The sequence below is a fragment of the Lycorma delicatula genome, chromosome 9 (assembly GCF_047948215.1).
Source record: "Lycorma delicatula isolate Av1 chromosome 9, ASM4794821v1, whole genome shotgun sequence".
Lineage (NCBI taxonomy): Eukaryota > Metazoa > Arthropoda > Insecta > Hemiptera > Fulgoridae > Lycorma > Lycorma delicatula.
In genome coordinates, this window is record NC_134463.1 from 123,047,517 (window position 1) to 123,064,758 (window position 17,242).

General features: G+C 32.5%; 1 protein-coding gene and 1 long non-coding RNA gene across 2 annotated transcripts in view; one reads left to right on the top strand and one right to left on the bottom strand.

Moving 5' to 3' along the window:
* LOC142330084 (uncharacterized) overlaps positions 1-17,242 on the top strand; it is a 249,826-nt gene that overhangs the window by 78,649 nt on the left and 153,935 nt on the right. The gene's annotated exons all lie outside the window — the stretch shown is intronic.
* Positions 6,270-17,242, bottom strand: part of LOC142330087 (uncharacterized) — a 166,510-nt gene continuing 155,537 nt past the window's right edge. The window contains exon 4 of the long non-coding RNA XR_012757676.1: positions 6,270-6,543. This is a non-coding gene — a long non-coding RNA (uncharacterized LOC142330087). The remainder of the gene's footprint in view (positions 6,544-17,242) is intronic.

Below are 17,242 nucleotides of genomic sequence, written 5' to 3' on the forward strand. Positions count from 1 at the left end.
AAATTTACCGTTGTTTTTTCCCATTAATATTTTAATAATTATGAACTGACACGAGGACATAACGTTTTCAAGTTTTCGGTACAATTAGCACTTCTTTATAACGACTCTTGAATAGTATATGTAAGTCAGATATCGCGAAATTATGTTAAAGATTACAGGGCTTGCTTTCCAAGACAAATTATCTACAAATATAACTCATCGAGAATTTTTCATTAAATACTTGACGTGCATTTTCGTAGATATAAAAAACTTATTACATAACCACAGAAAAAGAAATTTTAAAATGAAATAAAAAATACTTTGCACTACTCAAATATTTAATCGAATTCAAGAGACAACTTAATAAAAAGCCGGCTAGAGAGTTTTCTATTTCAAATTCACCATTCGGTTTTTAAATATTAATCTGTTTTATCGTTATCGGTACCAAAAATTGATCAAATGAATAATGAAATAGCAACAAAAAAACATCTTCATAAATCGAATTTAGTAAACGATTCTAGAAATTGGCTTCTCCTGGCGATATTTAACTACACGGTAGAGAACAAAAAATAATACAGCAATGTTTACCTCATTTAAAACATTAACCGTAGTACTATATTATTCCCTTATGAAGAAACATTTAAACAAAATGTCACGCTTATATAAAACATTTTTTAAAATATAAAATTTGTTTAATTCGATTCAAAAATTGTTTTAAATGTGAACTGAACAATCTGGCATTTGTTTTCATATAAAAGTTTTGCGATTCTGTTTAAAACTTATGTCAGTGTTTTATCAACCGATTTGAACAAATAGGGTGTCATTTTGTTCACAATAAAAGGGTTAAAATTTTACCTTATAAAAATAATTTGATAAAATTAATATTTATAGAGCTATAACGATTAGAAAAATTAAACCTCTGACATTTTGAAATTTTCAAACTAATTAAGTTTTTAGAACATTTTTTTTGGGTATACATGTACACCAAATTTCATAAAAATTTCTCAATCCCTTCTTAAAATATAAATTTATATTTAAAAAAAAAAAAACATAAAATGGCGGGCAGAGGTAAAATGAAACGAGTTATAGAATTTTTCTATTTCATCCTTGTGCGATGACTTGAATCACTAATTTAAGTTTGGAGAAGGCCTTAAGGAACAACCTTTCGTAGGGAAAAATATGGATACCATGATGCCTCTTTGTACGACGGGATCGAAGGTCAGGCCGAATCTGAGCTATTTATAGCCAAATATTTGTTCCAAATATTATCTTTTTTAGGTTAACGGGTTTTCGAGGAATGAGGAAAAAACCGTTTAAAAATATCGCTGAATATTCCACCGATTCCTAAATCCGACTAAGAACTTTAGACTATTAAATAAGTTTATAAGTATTTTCACCGTAGTAAAGCTCAATTTTCCACATTACAAAAAAAAAATGATGAAAAACATTCTCCTTTTTTACTTCCTTGTACGAAGTAAAGGTAAGTATTGTAATCGCGAAAAATTTCGGTTTCCAGATTTCAACGGAAATATCCATTTTGACTAGTTTCGGCGTCACGTCTGTACGTGCGTATGTATCTCGCATAATTCAAAAACAATTAGGCAGAAGAATGTTGAAATTTTGGATTTGGGATGTTATAACATCTAGTTGTGCACCTCCCCTTTTGACTGCAATCGAGTGAACCAAAAGTGTCCAAAAAAGTTCAAAATCCAAAAATATTTGAATTTTGGACTTTTTCTTAACTGCGGTAATAAGCCCGCATTGAGAGCTTTTCAACAATATATCATAAGAGGTACTTATTTTCATTGGTTATAATCAAATAAAATTTTAATTAATGAAATATAAGGATCTTAGGGGAAGGCACATCGATTCGAATCAGAATTCATCTCCTTTTTTTGTTCTTAACATTTTTTTAATTTAAATATATTGATTTATTAATAATTATTAACCTCTTATTGTAAAAAATTTACGATGAATTATTATTCAATACAACAAATTTGTTTTTAAATATGAAAAAATATTAGAAGTTTTTAACGAAATAAAATTTGATGTACTTTCCATTTAAAAAAAAAAAATTAAGTGTAATTTAAAGGCGTACAAGGAAGTCATGTGTATTCCACATAACATTTTTTTTTTTGTTCAAAATTTAATGACACCAATACATAGAAATGTTTTGAGCCGTTTTTGAAAAGTTTATGTTGAGGAAGTCTGGGGATATTAATCAGAATTCAGGACAAAACACATACGTACGTATTTACACATCTACCGGAAAATTTTTACACCTTGTTTTTTTTTGACTAAAGAGGTCTTGGAATTGCGATACCGATAATTTCTATCCAATCGCTATACTACTAAATATATATATAAATATATATATATATATATATATATATATATATATGCTGCTGCAGCAGTAGTAGACGCGGCTATAACTGGAAATTAAAAATATTTATAATTCTACAATACAGCGGGAGTATTGATAAATTACCAGCTGGTACATGGAAGCTCTGCTATAAAGCACTTCTAACTGTAGCTTTCAGGAATCCACACAAATGTATTTCAAAATATCGCGACCCCAAAGGGAAGACACCTGCCGTGTGACGGATCCAATCGTCATGCCACCTCCATCCGTACCTAGCCGTTAGGGGCTTTATCAGACATTACCTTCAAAGCCTCAAGACATATTGTAGTCTGGCCACAGTCAAGATGCCACCGATGCGAATGCCACGTGTGAGATTCCCATCGGCGTAACGCCTTTCTTTCTTTTTCCTGTTTAGCCTCCGGTAATTACCTTTCAGATAATACTTCAGAGGATGAATGAGGATGATTGCATGAGTGTAAATGATGTGTAGTCTTGTATAGTCTCAATTCGACCGTTCCTGAGATGTGTGGTTAATTTAAACCCGACCACCAAAGAACACCGGTATCCACGATCTAGTATTCAAATCTGTATAAAATAACTGTCTTTACTAGGACTTGAACGCTGGGACTCTCGACTTCCAAATCAGCTGATTTGGGAAGACGCGTTCACCACTAGACCAAGCCGGTAGGTATCGGCGTAACGCCTAACGAATCCTACAGTACCGAACCTACCAAAATAAATTCTTACCTGACACACAAGACCGACGGAAACGAAATGTAACATTACTTCATAATTATGGCTGTTTAGCTATTGATAGCGGTCAAACACACGGAAGAACAGGCTCGTATCGTAAATTTAGTCGCCGTTACGGTATACTAGCCGAATAAAAACTTGTTATAAAACGCTGAAATATAACAAGATAAAACAAATACATAAAAATAAAAACGAATACGCGTTAAATGTATATCTGCACGGATATACGAAATAACAACTCGTAATCCCATAGGGAAAATAAAAGTTTGCCGATCCCAAAGTCAAATCGACCTATAAATTTTCAATATTATAATCTACATCTCCCCAAACTGTAATAATTTTTTTAAATAATAATCTTTGATGACTATTAGCTAGACATTGTCAGTTCCACGGTTGTATTATCAATTTGTTACGGACTATGTCGACGGATAATCCTAATATACTGTTGGTTCCATGTAATACGATTCTACGGCTATAATTACGTCAGTAAAATAATTCAGTACATGAGATTTATAAATGTTACCAGAAAATAAACATTTATATTTCCACATAACTAGTATTGTTACAATTCTGGTAGATTTGATAGTAAAAACCGCTTTGGTTTTTTGTTAAAATTATTTTTTAAAGGTTCGCTCGGAAAAAAATATTACTGACGATACCTCAATAAACCGAATCGATATTCATTATATTGTACAAGATGTCTAAGTTAAAAAGTGTGAGATTAAAAAAAGGGGTCTTATTTCATTTAGATAAAATTTAAGCGATGAAATTCAATAAAGTAAGAGAATAAAGATTAAGAATTCTCAATAACTTACACTTACGATGAAAGATTTTAAATTCTCAGAACTCATTAACAAAGTTATAACGCTTCAAGAATATTTACGTACGTATATATCTATACGATGTCGGCTAAAAATAGATAAGACATGCGGCATGCGACCTTGAAAATTACTGTAATTCTGTTTATTTTTTCGTTCTCATTCGTACTTAGTAATAAACTGATTACTACTAGAAGACATATATTGATACTTCTCGATATCCGCTATTAAAAGCGGCAACGAGTTACACAACTTTTACCACTTTGAGGGTGAATCTTACCGTTATATTAAAAATCTACTTTTAGATTAAAAATGTATTTTTATCGTCTCATAGTGTAGGAATCAAGTTTCCAAATTTCTAGATTTTATAACGAAGTATGATCGATAATAGAAATTCGTAACCCTCTACGCTTCTTTTGAGATATTCATCGCATCAGGGCTTTAACATGAATAAATAATAGTTTACACCGATAATTAATTATCACATAACAATAAGCCGAGTTTGATTGAAATGAATATTTATTATTTTTTAGCGCGGTGTTTAATTTACAATCGTTTCTAATAATTAAATTTGAATAAAAAAAAAAAATTCATGCAGACAGAGGTTTCCGTTGAAATTCCGCAAAGAACTTTATATGTATAAATATCTTATACGGTATACATAAATAATTACGTACAAAGTTCAGAACGTAAAACGCAAAGAAAACCAAACAGATACTACTGTTTATACTAATATCTACTACTTTGTGTCATAGATACTCTGTGATCTACGACGCAAAGAATAACTAATCGTACAAAGAAACAGTGAAAAACATCAAAGAACCGACAAAAGTAGGTGGCGAAAGAAAATGAAAAATTTGAACGATGCACGACAACCTAGTGTAGCCGATTCACCTCAAACCTCGGAGAATTACAGATTTAATAAACGCAGTCGCTTTGGGTGTCTAACGCCTAAAGCGCCTGGCTGTTAACCAGGAGGTTAACCGCGAGCCGGTTCACGAATTTGTAAAGCCGGTTTTTTTTTATAGAGATTAGAATACTAGGTCGTGGTGGATACCGGTGTTCTTTGGCGGTCGGGTTTCAATTAACCACACATCTCAGGAGTGGTCGACCTGAGACTGTAAAGACTATATTTCATTTACATTCATATATATCATCCTTATTGATCCTCTGAAATAATACCTACCGGCGGTTCCGGAGGCTAAACAGAAAAAGAGATAGATCACCTTTAACGGCCAAAAACAATTATTTCACGTTATTCTTTTACAACCGATGAAACATATTGAATTTAATAATAGATCAGCTAAATACTTTCATACACCTCGTAAATCCGAATGTATTTTGAGAAATTCTGACCTGCAGTTTGTAATTTCTTTAACTTTTGTCGAATCATATATTAAGCACGTTTAAGATAAACTCTGGATCAACAGCTTGTTGCTGTTCCTATCTTGAAAAAATCTCCTTTTTTCGCAAACGTGATTTTTCACAAACCACGGCTCTTGTTTTTTTCAATATATTGTTCTGCAGTCATTATACGATTTCGATGTTATTCTCGCTTATTGCCCGCCACGGTAGGATTCCGTAGGAATCCTACCGTGGGACTCCTACCAAATAGGTGTTTTAGAACCGATAAGTACAGAAATTGCTAGTTTGGTAATGATAATTTCAACCCCCTGCCTAAAAACCAACATCTTTCTAAATGTCATATTTGAGGAAAGCGATGAATTTTTTGGAAAGAAAAAAACGTTTTTAAATTAATACTAGTATATCAGGAAGGTAGAAAAAAAAATTTTTAGAAATTTTTATCGAGATATGACAACCCTAACTCGGTATTTCCCCCAACCCATCGACGGATTAGAAAAAAAAAAATTGAGTCAATGCCTGGTACATATAAATCATCCTACTAAATAAAAAGTTTCTACTTTAACTGTTCCTGAAATATTAAGCGAAACAGATACCAACACACACCCACATACACATATGCGCTCGCTCGCACGCATATTTTATAAACGAGTTTTGGGTGGATATCGACGTTTCACGATCAGTGAACCAGAAAATATGTATATCTCGACGGGTAGGTAGTTTTTGTCACAATATCGATCGATACCTTCCCTCCAGTATATTCTGTAATACCGTAGTAGTAAAAATAAAAATATCACACTATAACTAATATTTAAAATTTTAAACGGTATTTAGAATGACTTATTAGTCTAATTTATTTATTCTTGAAAAGAACGCATCCTTATTTTTAGACAAAAAACCAGGAAGAACGATAAAATGTTTAAATGCGAGAACAGATTTCTAAATTGAAGTTGTATAGTTTAAAACCATACGTTACCTAGTTTTAGAAACTCGACTTAAAATATAGATAAATATACCAGCACATACAGCAAGTTATAACAATTGTATTATACTTTTTTTTTGATACCGGTCACTACAGTACCGCGTAGAATTTTTAACTTGTGGCTAGTTTTCCAATACTTCATCGTTCTTTAACTCAGCCACTTCCTTCTTTCTTTCGACCGCTTTAGGTTAGTACATTCTTTCTTCTCCTTTTAATTGTCAATTTTTAAATTTAATTACAACCAGTATATCGTGTTCTATCGATGACAACGGGAAAGCGTTTTTCACCTAGAAAAACAAAAACAAAAAAAATGTTAAAAAATATAAAAAGTAAGAGCTAATGGTTCAAATAAATTAAAAACGATTTAAATGAATTAAATTTTATAGATGAATTAATTGAAAATAGAACCTAATTTAGAAAAATACTAAACATGAAAACCAAAGGTTCCACCAAAAAACAAAATACAAAAGTTTCAGAAGAAAGCAACCTTAGAAAGGAAGAAAGAAAGCAAGAATATTACGTAAAACGGAAAACAGTCAAAACACAAAAAAAACAATTCATCCAACGTACTCGAAAGTGGTTAATTCGAAAAAAAAAAACTTTTGTAAACTGTTTACTATCGTAAAAACATTAAAAGATTTTCCTCACCCTTAAGAAGGAAGTTTCTTTGATCTGTTAAAGCTTCATGCTATCTCTCTTTCTCTCTATCTTCTAAGAAATAGGATTTTTATCTTATTCAACCTTATTAGGAGCGTGTATTGGCGCCTGATGGACAAACTAAATTGGTGGTTCGAGTAATCCAGACTTAACCTGTTTTTCCCCGTCTTTGACCGGGATTTTTTTAAAAAAAGGATTTTTTTTTAGTTTTTAGCGAGAGATAATTTTATTAACGGCAAATAAAAAATAATCTTTTTGTAGTGATTCGTATGTATCGATAGTTTAATTAATATTAGTATTTTTTTCTTTTATTTATAAACTTTTGCGTAATATATTACACAACAAATTTTTTTTTAAAGAAAGAGCAGGGATCAACAGCTCCGATCATTAGCCCGTAGGAAATCGGTAGCAAACGAAAAGATTCCACGCCTGACCGGGATTCGAACCCGGGACTTCCGCACGAAATGCCGACACGCTACCTACTCAGCCGCAAAAGTCGGCGCATCAAAATTTTAAATACATAAAAAATGAAATTAATATAAACCGACTTACATATAATATTAAATTATAAGGAGGAATTATTGTATATTAAAGTTAAACACGATAAACGCGTAATAGTTAATTTAATACCGCATAATTTTTTTCTACGGAGAAAATCAGTCACAAAATAATACTGTTTTGGCCAAAATATTTGTGTTATTATTATTTAATTTTTTTTTAATCGAGGATTAATATCCGAGGAATAGTGGAAACGCAAACTATCTAAAAGCGGTTCGGTTTACAATTTTACTGCATCTTATAATAATATATTTTTATTCCGTGTTTTGTTATTCATGAAAATGAGGAAAATTGAGTGGCCTTTTTATCCTCCCGTAGAATTAAATTAACAGTTATAAGTGTTTTTATGTCAACAATTTTTCACGATTTCAGAATTACAGTACGACGTGTTTAATTTTTAACACCGAGTGATCCGTTAAGCTTACCGAGTGAAATCATCAACTATTACTCAGACAAAAGGTGAAATAAATGACAAACTTTGAAACAAATGAACGATTTGATTACGTACAATAAAATAATTTAAACGAAAGGTTCGCGTTTTCTATACATTCAGCACTAAAATGTATTGTTTTAATTTGCAGTTCGGTTGATACGACACCAAATATTCAATTAACTCTATTATCATTATTCAATTATCTTTCATATTTGTTTCAACAAATGATTTATTAATTATTATTATTACTATTAGTATTTTATTCTTCTGAACAGAAATTAGATAAATAGATCTTTTACTATCATCGGTACATAATAATGTATTATTATAAAATAGATCTCGTCAGAAATTAACAGATATATTACTCTAGTGATAAACATAGGCATTTCCCTAACATTTACCTGGTTGGATCCAGGGAAACGGTGGTAAAATTTTGAATAGATTACGAACAAAAAATTTAATTACAAAATCAAAAATAGATGCCATTAGAATCCATATCAATTATTTAAAAAACTAGGAAATAAGCGGGCCCACGACTCGCCGCGAAAATGATACACGATTAATGTTTCATTACGCATGATTTCGTTAAATGTTTTTTCAATTGTAACTAAACAGCCTTCATGAATTTAGAGTATAACAACAAAAATGTTTACAACGAAGCTTCAAAATCCTAAACAGTTTTAGCTGTTTCTTGAGTAGTGATTTTTAACACTGCTCTAACCGCAATGTTTTCCTTTTTTATCACCAAACACAAATATAATCTTAAAATAAATCGTTCGTATCAAGAAGTATAAATCATTCTAATAAACGAATTGTCGAACGAATGAATCGTTTGTGCGTTGCTCCCAGCCGTCCGGCGGATCACCATGGTCCGCTCTGCGCCAATAGCAGCTAAAATAAAAATGCGAGCTCATACAAGAAACAAACAAATCCACGCACCACCCTTTCCTACGGGAAAGATAATAACTAAATGAAGACAATAAACGTAAAAAAAACTACAACGTAAATCTCAATTCACAAATTATAATTGAATTGCGTCATTGAACATTTTTGAACACATAATTGTGTATACATTAGGAATGAAACAAAATTTAGGGTTTAAAAAGTTTTTACTTAATAATATTTAGAAATTCTTCGACAAAGTAATACTGTTTCTGTAATAGAAAATATTTCAATTTTGTTTTAAATAAATATGTAGCCGATTCATTAAATTCAGTACAGTTGTCTAATTTTATAAAGGTGGATGTTGTTATTCCTTAAGAATTTATTTATTATTATTTAGTAAATATCAACGAAGATTAAGTAATATTTATAAAAATCGATAAATACGATTCATATTTACAGTGCCAAACAACGATCTGACAGCCCTTTATGAATTTTGAAAACTCGTTCTGAGTTTAGGATAACCAAGAGATGATGAAATTATAATTCAAACGGGAATACATGGAAGCATCATAAATATTTAATTATTTATTTACGTATACAATATGGTGACGCGGTCTGTAACAGCTGACGATAAGTGATAATTAATTTCTTTAATTTGTGAAAAACCGGCAGTCAAACTCGGAACTTTTGATCGGGAACGGAACGGAATGTTAACAGGAGGTATACAGTTTATCACGAAGTTCTCCCGGGAGCTACATAACTTATTCTACTCGTGAAAATAATGGAAAAAGTTATATAAACATTATGCCCAAAGATGCTTCGTTTGCAAGTTACGACCACTGAAATATTTTGCTAGGAATTCAGCTACCCCAGTGAAATGAGGTCGTACTGAAATTTTTAAGACGGTAATTAAGGGTCAGAATTAGTGATTTCTTATGCCTTTTGACGTGAAAAATCGAATAAGATAGGTACCAGAACCGTATCTGCAGTAGTTTTTGAGTAATCTGGGATTAAAATCAATAAATTGAGGTAATAACACTCGGTTTTTATGTTAGACGTACAAACTCTTTGTTAAAATGGGTAATAAACACATAAAACGTTAAAAAAACTTTGAAGACAATTTAATTTTGAACAAAATGGTGTAAAATACGTGGAATAAGACAAATAAAAGAAAAATTCAAAATTTATTTAGAAATAGTACATTACTGTAATTGTCAGAAAAGTACTTATTACATGTAAACAAAAACCGAATTCTTTTCTGACGATGTGAAAAATTTGTAAAACCAAAATTTGATGAAGAAAGTAAAAGGAACTACCGACAATTAAGAAATACTATAAACAGGAGTGCAAACTAGCAAAAGAAGAGTAGATTAAAGAAACGTGTTCAGAAGTGGAAAGAGAAATGATAATTGGTAAAATAGACGGAGCATACAGGAAACTTAAGGAAAATTTTGCGGTATATTAATTAAAATCTAATAATGTGTTAAAGAAAGATGGTACATCGATTTATAATACGAAAGGAAAGGTCGATAGGTGGGTGGAATTTATTGAAGAGTAATACGGAGGAAATGAATTAGAAAATGGTGTTATAGAGGAAGAAGAGGAAGTCGGATGAAAGGGGAGAAACAATACTGAGATCCAAATTTAAGAGAACATTAAAAGATTTGAATGACAGAAAAGCTCCTGGAATAGACGGAATACCTGCAGAATTACTCCACAGTGCGGATGAGGAAGCGATTGGTAGATTATACAAACTGGTGTGTAATATTTACAAAAAAAGGGGAAGTTCCGTCAGACTTCAAAAAGAGTGTTATAGTCATGATACCAAAGAAAGCAGGGGCAGATAAATGTGAAGAATACAGAACAATCACCTTAACTAGCCATGCATAAAAAATCTTAACTAGAATTCTGTACAGAAGAATTGAGAGGAGAGTGGAAGACGTGTTAGGAGAAGACCGATTTGGTTTCAGAAAAAATATAGGGACAAGGGAAGCAATTTTAGGCCTCAGATTAATAGTAGAAGAGAATAACAAACCAGCATGCTTGGCATTTATAGACCTAGAAAAGGCATTCGATAACGTAGACTGGAATAAAATGTTCAGCACTTAAAAAAATTAGGGTTCAAATGCAGAGATAGAAGAACGACTGCTAAAATTTACAGGAACCAAACAACATTAATAATTGAAGAACAAAAGAAAGAAGCCGTAATAAAAAAGGGAGTCCGACAAGGAATTTCTCCGTCCCCGTTACTTTTTAATCTTTTCATAGAACTCAGTTAATGATGTTAAAGAACAATTTAGATCTGAAGTAACAGTACAAGTGAAAAAATGAAGATGCTACGATTTGCTGATGATATAGTAATTCTAGACGAGAGTAAAAAAGATTTAGAAGAAACAATAAACGGTAGTGATGAAGTCCTACGCAAGAACTACTGCATGAAAATAAAGAACAAAACGAAAGTAACGAGATGTGGTAGAAATAATGTAGATGGACCACTGAATAGAAAAAGAAAAGATTACTGACGTAGAAGAATTAAGTTATTTGGGAAGTAGAATTACTAAAGATGGACGAAGCAGGAGCGATATAAAATGCCGAATACCACAGGCGAAACGAGCTTTCAGTCAGAAATATAATTTGTTTACATAAAAAATTAACTTAAACGTCAGGAAAACATTTTTGAAAGCATATGTTTGGAGCGTAGCTTTACATGAAGTGAAACTTGGAGGATCCTGAGAAGAAAAGATTAGAAACTTTTGCAATGCGGTGCTACAGGAGAACGTTAAAGATCAGATGGGTGGATAAAGTGCAAAATGAAGAGGTATTGCGGCAAATCGATGAAGAAAGAAGCATTTGGAAAGATTTAGTTAAAGAAGAGACAGACTTACAGGCCACATATTAAGGCATCCTAGAATAGTGGCTTTAATATTGGAGGGACAGGTAGAAGGAAAAAATTGTGCAAGCAGGCAACGTTTGGAATATTTAAAACAAATCGTTAAAGATGTAGGGGGTACACCGAAATGAAACGACTGGCACTAGATAGAGAATCTTGGAGAGCTGCATCATACCAGTCAAATGACTGAAGACAAATTTTTTTTTTTATTAGCGATAAAATATTGTACTGTATACAAAACGAAAATAGGTTCTCGTGAGGAATTTATTTTCCGCATTATATATGCTGCTGAGCAACTTAAGAACAGCCCTAACAACTGAAAAGAGCAAAAACGAGCAGTACAGAAGCGTGCCAAGAAATGTGTTGAAAACGGCTAGCTCATTTTTATTATAAACTGGTATGTATAATGTACTTTGGTCTAGTATACTGTTTGTAAATAAAATTGGAATTTCTCTAACGTTTCTTTATTTTATTCAACTTATCTAACACCATTTTATTAAAAATTAACTTTTCAACTTTTATTTAAAAATTTTAATGCGTAAAATTTTATTACACATTATTATTTTATTTATTACCCAATTAACAAAGATATTCTACGTCAAACAAAAAAAAAAGAAGGGGTTTTTACCCCAATTTATTGGTTTTCACCCGAGATCTCTCAAAACCTCTTGCAAATACGGTTCTGGAAACTATCTTATTAGATTTTTCCAGTAAAAAATCGTAAAATATCGCTAATCTTTCCGTTTAATTAACGTCCTAAATATTTCAGTACGACCTTATTTCACCGGGGCAGCTGATATCCGAGCGAAATATTTAACTAGCCCTTGCAAACGAAGCATTTTAAGATATCATTTTTATATGAACTTTTTCCTTTAATTTACGAGTAGAATAGACAATGAAAGTCCCGGAAGTACTTCGTGACACACTCTGTATGTATTCTTTATCTCTGGTTAAAACTATTCAAATTCGTACTTTTAAGTTTTTTTAAATTTCAACAAAATGATTTTTTTTATGAAAGAGCGGGCATCAGCAGCTATTGTTATTAGCTCGTTGTAAATCGGTAGCGCATGAAAAGGTGTCACGGCCCGTTCGGGATTAGAACCCGGAATCTCCGCACGAAATGCCGAGACGTCACCTACTCGGCCACGGAGGTCGGCAAAATAATTTTTGTTCGTTATTAAAGTATCATTATAAATACCGCATTAATAAATTAATCGGAAATGTTTTTCAGTTATAATATTTATATAATTTTAATGAAGAGACGCAGATAGATTAATCGAATTACGACTCCGTAATAAAATTTTAAAACAATTTTGGCTGTAGTACCAAATAATCGTAATAAAGATGTGAATAGCCGTTTCGCATTTATGTTGCGTGTCTAGCAATCTTTTACTGTTTTTTATACTTAAAATAGCACAGACTAATACTGCAGCCAACTCTTTATTTTACGATGATAATAATAGTAATAATTATAGTACAACTACATAATTATTTTCACGTAAGCTTATAAGAATTCTACATTTCAGATGGACGATAATTATCCTATTAATAAAAATTTCATTATTTTACTGGAATCTACAAATTCACACCTCGTATTCAATTACAACGTATTTATTATTTTTATTAAAAACGATATACGTTTTCTGATTTTCTTATTTAATATCTAAATATATCCTCTTCGGCCGAACTGTTTATACGATTTTCAGTCATTTACTTTCACGAACTACGATTGTAGGGATAGGCGGACGATTTTATTAAAAAATTCGAGCCCTTTCTCAAACAGTATCTTACCATTAAGAATAAATGCATTCGTTTCGGCATATACTTGAACCGGTCAACGGGATTTAAAGACATTCTGAGAAGGACGCATGCTACCTCCTGTTCTGCGACCCCGAGTAGAAACTTTTCTTACCTTAAAAAGTTATTCTAGCCAAATCTATCGCTTTTATCCGTGTGATGTGCCGGTTATGAGGGATACTTATGTGACGTAAGGAAAGGAACCGGCCGTGTTCTACATGCACGCCGAGGAAACTTCCCTGATGCTGTCTATGCTTTGTAAAGAATCCGATAGTAAAATCGGGCATTTAAAATAAGATTTAAAGCGAGTTACGGCGTTTTATGTATAAAATATTATTTTCTTATTAAATATAACAAAAATCTCATTTGATTTTTATAAAAAATATATTTCGGTCGGGAAATAAATACTAGAAATCAGCTACTTTACATACCACAGAGACAAAGAGGCAGAGTATGCAGTAGGTAAAGATGATTTGCCGGTAACTCCTATATCTAATGTTAATTTCCCAGAAGGTTTACTAATGTTATAATATACGTTTTAACCGAATTACCGTCTAATCTCTCGGTATATGTGCCAGGAATACCGTACCCCGATTTAAACACGGCATCCCGATGGATTTCTCGTATACTAATAATACTATTATAGTATGCGTCAATCCGTCGCGTAAACGTAAACTAACTTATCGTGAAATATAAAATTAAGGGAGGTATAGTATACGTTTTAGATTTAATTTTCAAGAATTTGGCACCGTCGGTAATAATATATTTTTATAAAATAATACTTCCACTTACCAACAATTTTTAATATAAGTATCCGAGCGCTTTCGGAGTCGCTTTTCCATCATCAGGGATTATTTGACGTTATTAATTCATGTATATAATTTTTTACGTTCACTTATAATTAAATTGAAATTAAAATTGTTACGTTCATAAAAGTCGATTATCAATTAATAAAATAAGTTATACGTTAATAAAAATGTAACGCCATGCCCGTAAGTTACTTTCGGACATTATTAACGTATAACATATTTTATTAACTGACAATCGACTATTATGAACGTATCAATTTTAACTTCAATTTAATTATAAGTGAACGTAAAAAATTATATACATGAATTAATAATGTCAAATAATCCCTGATGATGGAAAAGCGACTCCGAAAGCGCTCGGATACTTATATTAAAAATTGTTGGTAAGCGGAAACATTATTTTATACAAAAGGTATAAAAAAAAAGGTATATAGTCGGAAATTCAAAGAAAATGTTTCGTTTCGTGGATATTTATTATATTTACTTTACAGTTATACGTGCGTTGTTTAATAAAATAATTAAAAGATGAAACCCTAAAATGGATATGTACGAATATAATAAACGGTTAGATATCTCAAAAAAAAATTGACCGATTCCGAAATTACTTTAAAATATTCTTATAAATATAAAAATGATGTCTTGTATACTTTACTCGAATTCTGCCGTCGTACCGACAAAACCTGTAGGTATATCTTGTACACCACGAAACAATTTTACCAGCCACCTCGATCGGGAAAAAAAACATAAAATATAGCGGGGAAACAAGCGTACACAAAAATTACCGAACTTATTTTTCATTTTCATTTTGTAAACGTAAAACCGTTTCGAGAAAATCTTTAAGAAAGACGCAAAGCCTTTTTTTATTTAAGATAAAAATAATGTTTACATTTTATTTCACGAATAAAATATTACGTGACAATAGTTTAAAAAAAAACATAAATATATTGAAAACTTATAACCTATTTATTCCCGAGATTAATGTGGCTCTCCAGGATTAATTTTTCAAAATTAGTAAAACATGAATTAAAGTAAGACTAAATAGCAATTATTTCAAAAACAGAATTATGATATTTGCATAAACGGCAGGGACGTTGGTCACATAGTAAGAATTCAGATTGAACCAACTATGTATATATATATAAAAATATTTGTTTTTCTAAAATCGATTTTGACCATTTTTGATCAGATCTAACTTTAGTACCGTTTTTTCTTACCTCATTCCTACTGCCCTGGGCCGGCAATACAATTAAGTAAACCTCAGCCCAGGAAAGAGCCCATTTACTCAAACGAACCTACTCGCCTACCGGCTGTAAATCCGGCACGGCAGGTCGGCTCGCCGGTTGGCTCTTTTCTTTTTTTGCTTGCGTTCACTCTAATGGGGCGCACCCAAAGTTCCCAACCGGTTCAGATCTTTTATGTTTTTGTTGTTTTACCCCGTGGAGTCCCCAGCCGTTCATCGGTACCAGCACGCCTCGGGATACCGGACCTCGCGACTGGGGCTGTCCATCCCTACTGGTCTTAAAACCCGCATCTTCGAGCCTCTAAAAAAGAAGGATGATTCTTTTTTAAAATTTCAGTCTCGTATTTGTCGACCGCCCGCCAATTCAAGCACGTATTTGACAAGGTCTTCTGGACTTAAACCGGTTAAACCCGCCTGGTCCCGGAGATCGTTTCACTCCTCACAGTGAAATAGTGTGTGCTCGGCAGAATCCTCGCCACAACATTACATGCGGCGAGGAGAGCTGCGCTACTGAACCTATAAAGGTAATAATCAAACGCGCCGTGTCCTGAGAAGAACTGCGCAAGATGGTAATTCGCTTCGTCGTGGGGTCTGCTAATCCACGGAATAAGGTCCGGCAATAACCTTTTTGTCCAGACAGACCCCGCGCCCGATCTCCGTCTTTCGTTCCAACCATCTAAGGTTTTCGCTGTAGCGTTCTTTCTGTCCACGCCTTCGTAAACCAGGGAGCGCTCTCCAATTAGTAGATCAATAGGGGGCACATCTGACAGCAGGCAAGCCACTTTGTACGTAACCATCCTGTACCCGGAAAATATATCCGACACCTGCTTTCATGCGTTTTCTGTAAATTGCTCAAATTTCGCTCAACACGTGCCGCCTTATCCCAGACCGGCGCGGTATAAAACAAAGCTGGGATAACCGCAGATGAAATCAGCCTTCTCTTAGACGCTCGAGGAGCAGCACGAGATGACATCAGTATAATGGGTGACTGAACAGTCCTATCCGCTCGATTACATATATTTGCCACATGCGTGCTAAACCTGCACCCTTGATCAACTGTAACCTGACCTGAAGGGGACGATCACCTATTCTCAAGTTAATTCTACCGATTGTCCTTCGACTTTACTACTGGAAAGTATGAAAATACTTAGTAAATTATTGGAATTCTAAAAATATTTTTAATTTGGGTGTTTCTGCTGAAAGTAGGTGCGCTTATGTGCGCTGAGAAAGCTGCAAGAATACCTCGTATAACTTCCTACCTTTTAGACAACCGATGACATTCGTATTAGGCTGGTTTGTGACTTTCATTGTATACCCACCAACGGTAAAGAAATATATATATATATATAAAAACGAGAAGTATTTTCTATAAACTAGAAAAAAATTCCAAATAACATAGGTGTTAATTCATCAATCTTGGTTACTTTAATTAAAATATAAAAACTGTTAAAACCGTTAAAAACCAGAAACAAAACTTGTTAAAAGCCGTTTTTAATAGAGTGAAAAAACATATGGAACACGTAAAATTATAACAAATACTGAAACCATATTTATATTAAAAGTAACGCTTAGAAAAAATACTCAAAATAAAATATTTTCCTAAGACTATAGATTCATAAGTACGACAAAGTACTATATTTTAAAAATAACAAAACTTTATAAACACCCTATTTTAAATGTGTTAAACGAATTTAGATCTACTCTAAAGAAACATCAA